At 38.4% G+C, this 15,036-nt stretch overlaps 1 protein-coding gene across 8 annotated transcripts in view; it reads right to left on the reverse strand.

Moving 5' to 3' along the window:
• LOC106870969 (diacylglycerol kinase epsilon) overlaps positions 1 to 15,036 on the reverse strand; it is a 230,670-nt gene that overhangs the window by 188,250 nt on the left and 27,384 nt on the right. The window contains exon 1 of one of the 8 annotated variants that reach the window (XR_016240656.1): positions 11,538 to 13,276. The exons of 1 other annotated variant lie outside the window; for it this stretch is intronic. The gene's annotated coding sequence lies outside the window, so the exon portion shown is untranslated. Of the gene's footprint in view, positions 1 to 3,390; positions 5,773 to 11,537; positions 13,310 to 15,036 lie in introns of those variants that run through there. 6 more of the 8 variants (XR_016240655.1, XM_089347109.1, XM_052978395.2 and 3 more) reach the window with 6 other exon arrangements.

Below are 15,036 nucleotides of genomic sequence, written 5' to 3' on the forward strand. Positions count from 1 at the left end.
TATTTATGACCCCCCACTATTCTTGGCCAAGACAGCATCTTGTATGTCTGTCATTTACAAACTCATCCCTTTAGATCTCTTTATCTATCTTTATTTCTCTTTACCTCTTTTTCTACTTTTAGGTTTTTTCTTATTCTTCTTTCTCTCTACTTCTGTTATTTCATTTTATTTCTTTTATTTTTCTATTTCTTCTATTTATTTATCCAATTTCCTTGTGTTTTCCTTTACTACCTTTCTCCAACCCTACTAAATCTTTTATATGCATCATACTTTATATGCATCATATTTTCTTATTCCTTCTTATATTACCCCCCCCCCCCACCCGCCCCGATTTGACTTTGTATTATTATTTGTGTATTTTATATTGTTTTCTTCTTATTTTATATTGTTTTAACCTCCAACTTCTTTCTTTTTTTATCCTCTTCTTCTATCTCTTATACGCTAGTTATGTTTATTTATCACTCTCTCTACCCTGAACTGTGGCACAATATGGACAGATTTCGGAATACGGATGAACTTTTATGTAAATGTATCAACTTAAAGGATAAACATATTACAATGGATAATACCAAGTGAACTTCCCCTTTTTCTCTCTCCTGTTTCTCTCTCTTTTTCTTTTTTCTTTGTGATATAATCTTGGGAAAGAATATATTTGCGGCTGAAGATAGCTTTAAACCATCCTGTCTATCAACTATATACTCATATAATGATCCAACGACTGTTTGTGTATAAAGCTTGAAACACGTGTACCGCGGAATCCTTTGTGTTCTGTTTTAATTTTACGTTTTTAATTTATTCTTTCACCTCGGCCACTATCTGGCATATACAGGTGCTTACAATTATCAAGTATTACCTCTAAAATTTGCTATATATATATATATATATATATATGGCCGCAGTCAAATTGACTGAAAGAATAAAAGAATATATATAGCAGCAGCAGTAGCAGAAAGGAGATGATGGTTACTGGAAGTGAGTGCCATGCTAGTGAGGACTTAGAACCACATAGAGAAATACACAATAGCATCAGATGTAAAACTTAATGAGAGACAAAGAACAAGAATTTATATCACAAATGAGGAAAAGACAAAATGACTGCATCTTTCCTAATGAAGTAGTGAGTTGGACAGACCTGCTCTTCTTTGCATTTCAAGTTGCAATGGGAGTTCATCTGGTATGTCAAATAAAAATTTAGTCAACTGATATTTGAATACATCCACATCTACACCTTGTAGATCTCTGAGGCCTTTTATCCACATATTGAAAAGTTGTAAGTCTCTGAACCTGTTTAGAGTTGTGAGCCTCTAAAGCTGTTACAGTTTGGGGTTCTTATTCTGGACAGAGAAAGAGCAGGATCTTTGGTACTATGAAATAGTATCCAGTTCAGTGACTAGTATAGCTTTCAATTTAACTCCAAAGTTGGGTACTAAACCTGCCAGAATCCTCATATATATCACTACATATTTTTTACATGTTCTTTTCAGGAAGTGGAGCTTCAGCTCATTTAGTCTTTCCCAATAGTCCATCTACTACACTAAAGTGGTACTGGATTGCCTTGTGTTCTGCTGTTAATTTGATGGTTTGTGATGACCATAATTGGGAGCAGTAATTCAGATGACTGACAACAAATGTTCTCCACAGGAGCAACATAGTTTCCAGAAAAGCATGGACAAGGTGATGAAGACTGACCTCAGGTCCTTGAATCTCACAAAAGATGTGACAAAAGATCAAGATGGCTGGCAATACGCGTAACCTAATTTCTTTCCTCCTCAAAACACCCATCATGCATTAACTCCCTATTTGCAGTCTTTCTTTATGCTACTTTTCTTACTACCTGGAATCAGCTCACTTGTTATTGTCAACCATTAATACTGATTGCCATCTATACTTTCATTGATCATCCACCCAAACCTTTACTGTCATACATCTCCTTCCCCACTACCATATGCCTCACCTTCTTAATACACTGTGTCTGCCTCTCTTCCCCATCCACCCCTACAACCAACCTAACAGGATGTCATCCCCCTTTCACCCTTCTCCTGTTTACTGTATCATCATTTCTGTTCTGCTGCTCCACGTTATCACACATCCCCATATCCCCCACTACCACCACCACTCGATCTATCCCCACTTGTACCTTAACACTTCATCACTCATATCTTTTATCACTTTCCATCTCCATCTTATCATTCTCATCGTCTCTCCTAAAATGTGAGTTGTCATACAGCAAGAAAACTGTTCTGTTCAGCTCTTTTCTTTCATACTTTACCCATCTCTACTTTTTGTTCTTTTAGCATAAAGTTCCCCACTATTCAAGGTTCATAATCTTGCAAGCTGCATGGTTACCTCACTAGTGTCGGTGACAGATAAAGCACCCAGTGCGCACCGTAAAGTGATTGTTATTAGGAAGGGTATCAAACAAACACAGGAGCTCAATGTTGTCCTTGGGTCCATCAGATCCTGTCAAATTGCCCAACTCATGCCAGCATAGAACATGGATGTCAAATGATGTTGCATGTATGTCCTTAAACTGCATTCAGTATTGAAACTCTAATTCAGGAGTTCTGAAGTTGTCAGGAGCGTGGAGTCACCCCTTAATTACCATTACTCTCAGGTTCATTCTGATCTGAAACAGTACTACCTGTCAGGGTCCCATCTATAGGTTAAATAGATTTCCTAAGGGTAGAGGAGGCTCCCATTATTTTTGACAAAGCTGTGGAGAAGGCAGCTCATCAAGGAGAATGATACTCTAACATAATTGTTGCAGCCAAAATAATACCAGTCATCTAGCAATCCTTGTCACTGGAACCTATGGTGACTGAGAAAGTGGCAAAACTGCTGTAAAAGCTTTTGTTACTTAAATCCAGAGATGTACAGATGTTTCACTATCATTTCTTGATTCCTTTTGTATTTTATAAAGCCTTATGGCAATGGGTGCATGGTGAAAAGTTAGTTCCATGCAAATGCACGGATAAAAGTAAATCAGAACAATCAGGATGAATGTGTGACAGCTATCATGTGACGAAATGAGGCAATCATCATGTATGTACGTACATATATACATCAATCTAAAGATAAACATTTATGACAATGTGCTTGCATGTTCGTGTATATGTTTGTGCATATGTGTGTATGGGAGTAGGCATGGCTGTGTACTTAAGAAGCTTGTTTCGCAGGCATGTGGTTTGGGGTTCATTCCTATTGAGCAGTACCTTGGGCAACTGTCTTCTTCAAAAGTTCAGAATTGACCAAAGCCTTGTATGTGAATTTGGTAAGAATCCCATTATATACATAGTGTATGTGTGTGTGCACGCGTACATGCAAATACGTATGAGGTGGTACCAAGAAGTTCCCGAGGTAGTTATGTTTAATAAAAAATAACTTATTTACCTAAGTTTTAACATCATCTCCTTCGAAATAGCTACCTTGCACAGCAATACACTGGTCCCACTTTTGGAATCCGGCCAGGAAGTCATTTTCTGCAAGCAAGTTGAGGACATTCTGTGATCCACTCTTGATCTTGACAATGGTGTTAAAACAGCGAACACTGAGCTGCATTTTCATCTTGGGGAAGAGATCGAAGTCCACAGGTGCTCAATCTGGCAAATAGAATAGGTGCAGAAGCAATACCATGTTGTCTTTGGAGAGAAACTCACAAGTGAGGAGAGCTCAGTGACAGGTGCATTGTCATTGTGAAGAATCCAATTGCTTGTGCTCCACAGATCAGGTTGCTTTCACCAAATTTCCTCCCACAAACAATTCAAAATATTGTTGATTGTCCTCTGATGATCCTCATGCACAAACTGATGAATTTTCTCCACATTTCTGGGTGTAACACTCATGGCAGGTCTTCCAGATCACACATCATCTTCCAGGGACATTCTTTCACTTTTGAAGCACCTGTGCCATTTGAAACATTGCGTACAACCCATTGCCTTGTCACTGTAAGCTTGCCAAAACATGCTTAATGTCTCTGTAGCAGACTTTCCAAGATTAACACAAAATTTCACTTTGGCTCTTTCTTCCAACTTTCTGTTTGTGACAAAAATAGCAGAGTACAGCATACATGGGATCATAAAAGCACAAATTTCACAACTTTCAAAGTAAACACAGCAATGTCACTTGGCACACTGACTTATGAAGGTCACTGCTAGCTCTCACTGTGCATGCAACTATGGGCTGCCATCTGTTGGCACACTACAGAGCTAGTCCAGGAACTTTTTTTATACTACATCGTATGTATGCTCTGGTAAATGTAACAAAACATTTACTGTCATACAAGAAAATATCTTCAAAGCAGAGGTAAAAGTTACTTTGCTTAGAAATAGGTATGGGTTACAGAATATGTGGTTGTAGAAAATCTGCCTCAACAAATCTCATCTGATTCATCCAAGCATGGCAAATTAGATGTTTAAAAAAAGATGATGATGATGTTGTGTCAGGACCTCCTTCAAAATGGCTTCCAGCCAAGTCTTCACCAAGTTCTGTGCCTTGGATTTCAGTGACCTGCAGCTCCTGCTCTCTCTGAACTGAGTGATGTTGCTGAAGAAATCATCTTCTTCATCCTCATTGCTGGTGGTGTTGCTACCCTCCTCATTGGTCTCCATTAGAGCTGTCTCTACAACAGTCTCCATGGCATCCATTACTCTGCTAACCTGGTTGTTATTATAATGCTCCAGCCAGAACAGGCGAAATTTGGGGTGGCAGACAGCAGCCATCTGGCATTCAAGGTCTTCTAGGAGGAGCCCAAATCTTTTTGTGATGCCTGCCAGTATTGCGTCTACCAGAGGATAGCAGTACAGGAGCTGTTTGAACTTGGCCTCCTTCAACTTCATGACAGTAGCCACTACAGTTGGCAAAAGGCTCCAGAGATAAGCCTTATCCTCCCTCTAGATTTTATCTAAGGCCTTGGCAACATTAGAAATCACCTAGGCATACTGCATCAGGAAGCCGACATCAGAATCATTGAAGGTCTGCAGCTTCAACTGTGTCATCACCTTGCGGACAGCTCCCCTATTCTTCTCCAGCAGGTTGTTAAAGACAACAACAGAATCATAGGTAGAGTTCCATCTGGTACTGTTGGGGACCACCAACCTTCTCTTCAATGCGTTCAGAATGCTGTCTGCCACTACTGTGCTATGGCTCTGCAGATCCCACAGCCATTGTGCCTTGGACATGGCCTTCCTGTTGGCTGACTTGAACAAAGCACTGTCAAGAGCTTTGTCAGGATCCATGCTGGCTACCAAGTTGAAGATATGGGCTGCACACTTCATGTGCACTGGCAGGTTCAGGCCCAGGCCACTGGACTTGTCAAGGATGGCATCAACAGAGATGTACTCAACTTCATCCACATCTTCAGCCTCAGCGTCCAGGTCCACATGCCCTCTACATCTGGATCAGCAGCAGCCTCATGAATGTCTGGCAAGAGTTCAACTTCTGTACCAAACTGCATAAACACCTTAAAGCTTTTGCCATTGTCTGTCATGATCCTGGTCACCTTGTCTTGCAGATGGAACTTGTAATGGATGTCTATCAAGACCTGGGCCAGAACATCAAAGGTATGATGTCTTCTGAGACAAGAGCAGGCCAGGGTGGCATGTTGTCTCATGTGAGTCTAGGGGTCCAGTCAGTGTACTGTCATCCTCAGGTAGGATCTGTTGTGGGCCAACCAACAGTTCATGGTGGTCGTCACCCAGGGGACATCCTTCAGTAATCTGTTAAATTGTTAAGAGACATAAGTTATAAAGTTAAAAACTTAAAATTATATATACAGGGTGCGTAAGATATTTGAGGACAGATTTGCGTTTATAAAAAAACAGATATATAGTAACAGATAATAACTTTATTTATCAAAAAATGCTATGAGGATAAAAATAAACCATTTTTATAATGTTATTCAATAAAGCCACCTTCAGCTTCAACAACTGCTTCTATATGAGATCTAAATCATCTATATGCTCAAATCAAGTAATCCTGGTTCATTTTGGACATTACTCTAACTCTGGCAGCTTTCAAAGAATCTTTGGTGTTATGGATGTGGTCATTGACCTCTCTCTCTCAACAACGCTCCACATGTAATAGTCCAATGGATTGAGATCTGGGGAATTAGGAGGCCAAATGTTAGGTGTTATGTGATCATGAAAATTTTCAGCCATCCTTTCCTGTGTTACTAGAGCCATGTGTGATAGTGCAGAGTCTTACTGAAACACATATGGTCTTCCATTTCATACACTGTCTATCCAGGGCTTAACAATCATTTCCAGAACCTCAATGTATGTGGCAGAGTTAACTCCAAGGCCTTGTGGAAAGAAGTAAGGAGGCATCACATGTCCTTCATTGCTGACAACCCCTAAAACCATGACAGTTGCAGGAAATTTTGTATGCATAATATCTGGAACTTCAGAAGGGTCTGCACATAACCATCTGTCATTTCTTCTGTTAACTTTTTGATCTTGGTCAAAGTTTTTCTCATTTGAGAAAAACCAAATCAAATCTTCTGCTGGATTTTTCAGTTTAAGAGCCTTCTAGATCTGATGTAGTGATTTTCTTTTGCTTTTTCTGACAAATTGACCTTTCCTAATCATATAAGACTTATATCTGATGTCTTCGTGGACAACATTTCTGACTGTTCCTTCTGACACATGGAGATCTTTTGCAATTGACCTCATGGACTTTCTGAGATTGTCATCAATGGTCTGTTGAACTTGCTAGATAAATTCAGGTATTCTGATGATTTCAGAGCATTTAGAATGCTTTTTATGCTTTGATACTGGTGATACATTTCCATCTTCAATCTTTAGCTCATTACAAATTTTGTAGATGAAAGATCTGGCAACTTTTAAAAATCGAGATATTTCTAAATCACTATGCTCAACCTTTATAACCACATTAACAGCATGCCTCTTCATTTCTTGAGTAAGCTGAGGGTCTGCCATTATTATTTTCTGAAACAAAGATAATACAGAGTTAGAAAAAAATGCAGCAAATACCCCAAAAAGGTATGTCCTCAAATACCTTACGCACCCTGTATATATAATCAAGGTGGCTCAACAAGGAAATAATAGTTTAACATTTGTTACTAGGCTGTTCTAAATTCATGGAAATACTGCTTATAATTTAAAGCCTTCTTATTAAACTTTTGAAAGTAGTGACACTATTTTGATAGGTGACATGTTGGGGTGATGAATAACCAAGATGTGGGATGGAATAATGATTGGAATTTGAGAAGTTCAGAACTGTAGAAAAGGCGTAGGTAGGAACTCCATAATAAGTACCCAGTGTAAGCTATGGACACATAAGAGGTGCAGCAATATCAAAGGAAGGTTAAATGGGAGGATAGTTTTTGTGTGTGGCAGATGCACAGGTGCAATAAACACTGACAATATACAGAAAACAGATTCCATCACATGCCAGGAGCAAAAATAGAAGTAATTGATAGCTTCTGTTACTTAGGTGACCAACTCAGTAGTGGGAGTAGATGCTCTGAGAACAAAGCTACTAGAATAAGAATAGCCTGGGCAAAGTTCAGAGAGCTCCTACCTCTGCTGGTAACAAAGGGCATCTCACTCAGAGTGAAAGGTAGACTGTATGATATCTGTGTGCAAACAACCATGCTACACAGCAGTGAAACATGGGCTGTGACTGCTGAGGACATGCGTAGGCTTGAAAGAAATGCAGGTAGTATGCTCCACTGGATGTGTAATGTTAGTGTGCATACATGACAGAGTGTAAACACCCTGAGAGAAATGTTGGACATAAGATGCACCATTCAAGCATGACCAATTCTGCCTGACTGGCACCCATGCCAGTTGTGCACAAAAAGCACCTTTTGAGTATGGCCAATGCCAGTGCTGCCTGACTGGCTCTTGTACCAGTGGTACATAAAAGCACTCAGTACACTCTCAGAATGGTTGGCATGAGGAAGATCATCCAACTGTAGAAACCTTGCCAAATCAGATTAGAACCTGGTGCAGCCTCCCAGCTTGCCAGTTTTCAGTCAAACTGTCCAGCCCATGCCAGTATGGAAAGTGGATGTTAAACGATGATGATGAGAACTTAATGTTCATTTATATGTTATTTCATTAAAGACTGCTGTTTTAGCTGTGCAGACTTAATTCGACGACTGGCACCCGTGCCAGTAGAGTGCTAAGATCACCATCCGAGCTTGATCGCTACCAGAGCAACTGACTGGCTTCCATGCCAGTGACATGTAAAAAGCACCATTAGAGCATGATCGTTACTAGTGTCGCATTACTGGCACTTGTGCCGGTGGCACATGAAAAAACACTTGAGCGAGGTCGTTGCCAGTGCCACTGGGCTGGCTCCTGTGCAAGTGGCACATAAAAAACACCACTTGAGCGTGTCCGTTGCCAGTACCGCCTGACTGGCCCTCGTGCCGGTGACATGTAAAAGCACCCACTACACTCTCGGAGTGGTTGGCGTTAGGAAGAACATCCAGCTGTAGAAACTCTGCCAGATCAGATTGGAGCCTGGTGCAGCCATCTGGTTTGCCAGTCCTCAGTCAAATCGTCCAACCCATGCTAGTGTGGAAAGCGGACGTTAAACGATGATGATGATGATGATATATATACTGTATATTATATATTATGACATTTATTTCAATTAGCTATTATACATTTTATTACATTAAGAAAATAATTATTTGATAAATAATTAAATTAAATTAAGAAATTATGAAGTACGCCATAATAATAATAATCTTGTATAATTTTAATTTATAAATACCTTGTAAAATACTCTTCCAGCTCTTTATGGCTGGCCAAAATCATCCTACTGAGAGTGCAGTGGGACATTGACGTCTTGCTGGGGTTCAGCATCGTGATCAGGCCAACCAAGGTGGAGGACTCCACTACATGCAGCAGGTCTACAATCCTTCTGTCCACCATAGACCAACGGACACCAGTGCCAGTAGTTTGGGCAAATACTTTGCCAATGTCAGGCTGGAGTGCTTTCTTTGCACATGACTGTGACAACTGGTTAATGACACTGCTATTGGAAGATTGTCTGTGTTTCCCAAAGGAAGAGCTGGCCTTGATCCTCTCCTCAAACTGGATGGCATGCGCTGGGTGTTTCCTCTTGACATGCGACTTCAAGCTGTAGAGGCTCGCCACTTGTCCCTTGATGGTGATCTCCTTGGGATGGCACATGATGCACTGGAAGTACAGGATTTTGGCATTCCTCTTATCCTTTGATGTAAGGACAAAATAGTCCTTTATGTGGGCCCACAGGTTTTGAGACTCCTGGCTCTCAACCTGAGTGACCTCTGCCTCACCCAAAGCCATTACAGACTCCTTAACAGGCCCTTCATCCTCAGGCTGAACAAAAACATCACCTTCCATAACAATAAGCAATAACTTTATAAGCTGATAACATACACTGCTGTCGCTGACACTGTGGGACTGTCTGTAATATGACAACATCACAAGTGAATACAACTCAAAACTGCAGAATTACACAATGCTGCGTCAACTAATTATGTCTTCAAGACACATCCACAACAGACAGGAACAAACGTATTAATTTTGTTAGCGGAACCAACTTTAGCAGAAGCTAGTTGATCTAACAGTTTCCAAAGTTAGTGAAAACACTAATCTGCAAAAACAAAAAGTTAGCTTCACTAATTAGCTGTTAGCATACTAGTAGAACCATGCCCACCTCTGTATGTATATGTATATTACTCTTTTACTTGTTTCAGTCATTTAACTGTGGCCATTCTGGAGCACCGCCTTTAGTCGACCAACTTGACCCCAAGACTTATTCTTTGTAAGCCTAGTACTTATTCTATCAGTCTCTTTTGCCGATCTGCTAAGTTACGGGGATGTAAACACACCAGCACCGGTTGTCAAGCGATGGTGGTGGCGGTGGGAACAAACACAGACACACAAACATATACACACACACACACCATCACCACCATCGCTTGACAACCGGTGCTGGTGTGTTTACATCCCCGTATATATATATATATATACGATATATATATATGTATATATATATATATATATATATACGATGGACTTCCTTCAGTTTGCGTCTACCAAATCCACTCACAAGGCTTTGGTCGGCCCAAGGCTATAGTAGAAGACATTTGCCCAGTGGGAATGAACCCAGAACCATGTGGTTGGTAAGCAAGCTACTTACCACACAGCCACTCCTGTGGCCATATATATATATATATATATATATATATATATATATATATATATATATATATATATATATATATACAGTTGTTGAAGAGGAGTTAAGAGTTCATACAAATAAAAAAATTATGGTTAAAAAGGTAAAGTTGGAAAAGGCACAAAAAAATATTTTAGAGAATGTTTAATATTTCTGTCACAGTATGTGATTTAAAATATAACAGGTTTCAATGTATCAAATTGTAAAAACTAACACTTCCTTTATAAGAGCTGAGATTTGAAACCGAATCTAAGGATTCTTGCTCATCTGATCCACCACTGACCAAACAGGCACGAAAGAAATTTCTTGTCCTGTCAAACAATGATGGATGGTTTCCCTTCGACCTCCCACTTGTCATTTAAGATTCAAGTGGTCAGGAGCCGACCTACATAGGTCCGAAAGAAGAAGCACAATCTAAGATGTAGAGCAGTATATATTAAAAATGGGAAAGGCCGGTTTATGGGATTAACTTAGGTTTCCCGTCTATAATGGGTTTAGCTTTATAGCGTATCGTCAGATCCCAAAAACTTATTGGCCCATGACCTCCATATTTTTAAGAGGTCATGGCCAGCAGGATTTTAGGATCTGACAATACGCCAAAACTAAACCCTTTATGGACAGGAAACCAACGACAATCCCACAAACCGGCCTTCCCCATTTTATATATATATATATATATATATATATATATATATATATATATATATATATATATATATATAATATCTCCTAGAAGAAGGCTAACCTGTATATAAAACTCGCTGCTCTACTGAGCCGAGTATCTTGCACTTTCCTTGCCTCTGAGCTCATTGGTATTGCTTGTGGTGAGTCGTCGCGTTGTGCAAACCGCGCTCGACTTCAAACCTTTGTACTGGCATTGCCGACACTCTTGTTAGCGATGATCACGCTCGTCTAACGAGTACATAACCATCACACATACACATCCATGTTTAGGTAGTCACGATTTCCAGAACAGTATGGGACAATTGGATTTCCCCATTTCGAAATATCACGAAACTGCACGCTTCACCATTCATTACCTTGCACATTCAAGGGATAGTTGTAAATACTTCGTGGTTCCCGATGTCACAGCACATTAACTTAACTAAGCACCCGCGCGAGCGCGCACATACACATATGTGTGTGTTTATGTGTAAATCTGTACATGTGTATGTGTGTTACATGAATCTGTGTAAGCATAAACTATATGTATGTCTAATGATAATTTCAGAGATAGGAGTAAATGATGGATACAAGATGGGAATATATACTGTAGTCAGTCCAACAATAGTGATAGAAACGACAACAGTGATGACGAAAAATAAATCAATACTTACTCCTTCGTGAAAAGTGAATTTTGTTGAATAGAGCAACGCTGTTGACGGTTAGATTTAACCAAACACCAACTTCATAATCACACGTAGTAGAACAAGTTGTAAAAGGATGGTTGTAGTTTTGTTACATCATATTACCAGATATGTTCGTAATATTTTGAAAGAACGGTTCAATAAAATTATATTTCAAAATTGAAGAAGCAAGTCAGAATTGTTTCTTGTTGATAGTGTTGATGTAAGTTATTTTCTTTATTTCAACTTCCCTTTCGTCTGTTTGTCTTTATCTCTTTACGGGATACTGACAAAAAAAAATTGTTCTCTCATTGGACCCAGCAACGTTAAAATGATAAAATAACAGTGAGGCGTCTTTGTGTCTGAATGTGGGCGGGGAATGGAATCAGATTAGGACACTTAGAATTATCTCCCCTTAGCACACTGTTGGAAATATGTGCAATTACTGCAAGCGTGTTGATTGCTGTAAACATTTGATATTTTAAACATTTATTAGTTTTTGCAAACATATATTTGCCATTGTAAACATGTATCTACAAATGTAAAATATATTGGCTATTGTGAACGTGTATTACCCATTGTAAATACGAATAGGTTAATATAAACTGTTAGACCAGCTATTTTCTCACTATCCAAAACCATTTGACTTGAAATCCCTCGTTCTTATTATTGTCCCTCCCCATTCACATTTTACCTTTACTCCACCACCATACATCTCTCACTCTCCGCGTGTACTATAACTTACCTCGACCCCCACACTCTTCCAACCTACATGCCAATACATCATCTTTTTCTCATCCATCCCCTGAATGCTGTATCATTGGTGCAATTCTGCTGCACTTCACCCTTTTCTGTACTGTCAGCTAACACCTATTCTCCCCTACCTTTCCCCTAATTCATATGTATTATCAATCACCCCTCCGCCCTTGTTCATTATTCACTACATCCACCTTTCAACCCTATCCAATTTCCATACTCATCGGCTACACTTCCCTACTTTCTCTCCAATGTATATTTATCAACCTACCATCACCCCTTGTTCATTTATTATATTCATCCCCTTATCCATTCCCCATCTCTAACCATCCCTCACTTTTGCTATATATTTTTGTAACATCTACCCACCCACACTTCCTGTTCTGCCTCCACTCCTATTCATCTTCTGGTACCTTCATGATCCACCCTGACACTTCAGCACTACCTTCTTTATTTCTCTTTCCAGTTCCACCCCAGATACTTCCACCCTTTCTTCAATAATGTGAGTAGCCATGTAGCTCCTCTACAGCAAAAACCTGTTCTGTTCTGGTTCCTTCATACATTAACCCCTCATTTCCTAGCATAAAGTTGCCTCACTCAATCAAAGGGATCTTAGTCTTGCAAGCTCCATGACAACCTCACTAGTGCTGGTGCCACAAAAAAACTATTCAGCCATTGTAAAGAAGATAGTATTAGGAAGGGTATCCAGCCATCAAAACCATGCCAAAGCAGTCATTAGAGAAGTTGTTAGGCTTGTCAGATCCTGTCAAATCAGCCAGCCATTTTAATATCCATGAAAGATGGATATTGAGAGATGATGATTAAATACTTTGATTCATATTGTATAATAGTGCACAATCTTAAAAATAAATCACAGAGGTACCATAATTATTATAGAAATAAATGGCTTGATACAATTATTTATTAATGGAGGTTATAAAATTAACACTGAACTTGAGAATAGTCAGCCATGTGAAATCCTACAAATTTATATTTTTTATTGAAACTTAACACACCAGTGATCTTTAATGTCTAACTATATCATACAATGAATGAACAATTAAAGTATTGTAATACTATTTACATATGTTAGAGAATGATTGAGTCTAGGATTGACATATTAGTAGTCTTGGTTGGAAGCACTGTTTGCTAGTAATGGTGCTATGACAAATGTTTATCAATAAACTTGCTAGAATAAACATGCTATCATTAAAATTATGGGGTGATCTAATTTTTTCAGTGTATCCCCTCTATTTTTAAAGGGGTTGGATGTGAACTGAGAGATTTTTGCTGTTATTTCTAGCATGTGAAAATGGTGATGTAGAGGCTCCATGTTATAATAAAGTAAACTGGAAATTGTTGGTAATAGTTACTTAGTCATGTAATAGCACAGACAAAATATTTTAAAATAAATCTCAATTATTTCAAAATTATCTTCATTTATTCAATGTTTGAGTGGTGCAAGTGCAATAAACGTTTTTAAAAATCATAATTAATGGAGCACAAGTTTCAATTTAGGTGGCAGAAGTAAAACACAAAGGAAATAAAACTTCGTGCAAAGTGTACAATGTTGAAATGCAAAATTGATTTAATAAATTATACTTATTCAACTAAACAAAAAAGTCTGTTGTAATAAACTCAGATTCAACAAACTATTGAAACAGTTTTCCCAAGTAACAAAATTAGGACTACTGTTAGCAGAGTTTGTCATGTAAGTTTTCATAGCATTGATCACGCAGAAGTTATCAATAAAATGAGCATTTATCATTATTTGCAGCTGATGTAATTCTGTACTGAAAATATTGCTATTCCTCCCTCGTTAATGAAAATTAAAATTCTAGATATAAGTAATCGGAAAATTTCCTTCATTTCAGATAAGTCATCTGACAGCATTTGTGAAAAACATTTATGCTTGAATACTATCAATTAAATTAGAAACAACTTACACTATGTGTGTATGTGTGTATACATTCCTACCTACATATATACATACATACATACACACGCACACACACATATATACATATATATATATACATGCACATACATACCTACGTACATATACACATATATATATATATCATCATCATCATCATCATCTTTTAACATTCGTTTTCCATGCCTAGTGAGTGGATTTAGTAGATGGAAACTGAAAGAAGCCTGTTGTATATATATATGTATCTATTTGTGTGTATCCTTGTGTCTGTCCCCCACTACCATTTGACAACCGGTGTTGGTGTGTTTATGTCCCCATAACTTAGTGATTTGATAAAAATGCTTAGCAGCATTCTGAGTAAAAAATCTGCAGAGTTTAACTTTGCCTTTCATCTGTTTGGGGTCAATAAAGTAAGTACTAATTGAGCACTGGGGACCACATTTTTTCCTATTAGCATTACTTTTATACATGTATTGTATAGCATAAATGCTTGTATAGCTGAAAGACCTTCTAAGTATGCAAGTACTTGTCATTTATTATATGTTTATTCTTTTAATACTATTATTGCTTTTTCATTTTATATATTTTCTTGTTCTTCTCTATTGGTTGTTACCTGTCTTACTCTGTCCTTCATGTTCACTCATTCATACCTCAGTAACTTTATGCTGCTGAATTGAACAATATTATTATCAAGGCATTGAAATTGTGGTGCTTTTTGATTGATAACTGATGTGGAGTGAGTATGTCTCATCTTTTGTGTTTTTTTTTTCCTATTTTCCATATGTTCCATCAGTGTCT

Source organism: Octopus bimaculoides, chromosome 2, assembly GCF_046866305.1.
Source record: "Octopus bimaculoides isolate indiv1 chromosome 2, ASM4686630v1, whole genome shotgun sequence".
Taxonomy (NCBI): domain Eukaryota; kingdom Metazoa; phylum Mollusca; class Cephalopoda; order Octopoda; family Octopodidae; genus Octopus; species Octopus bimaculoides.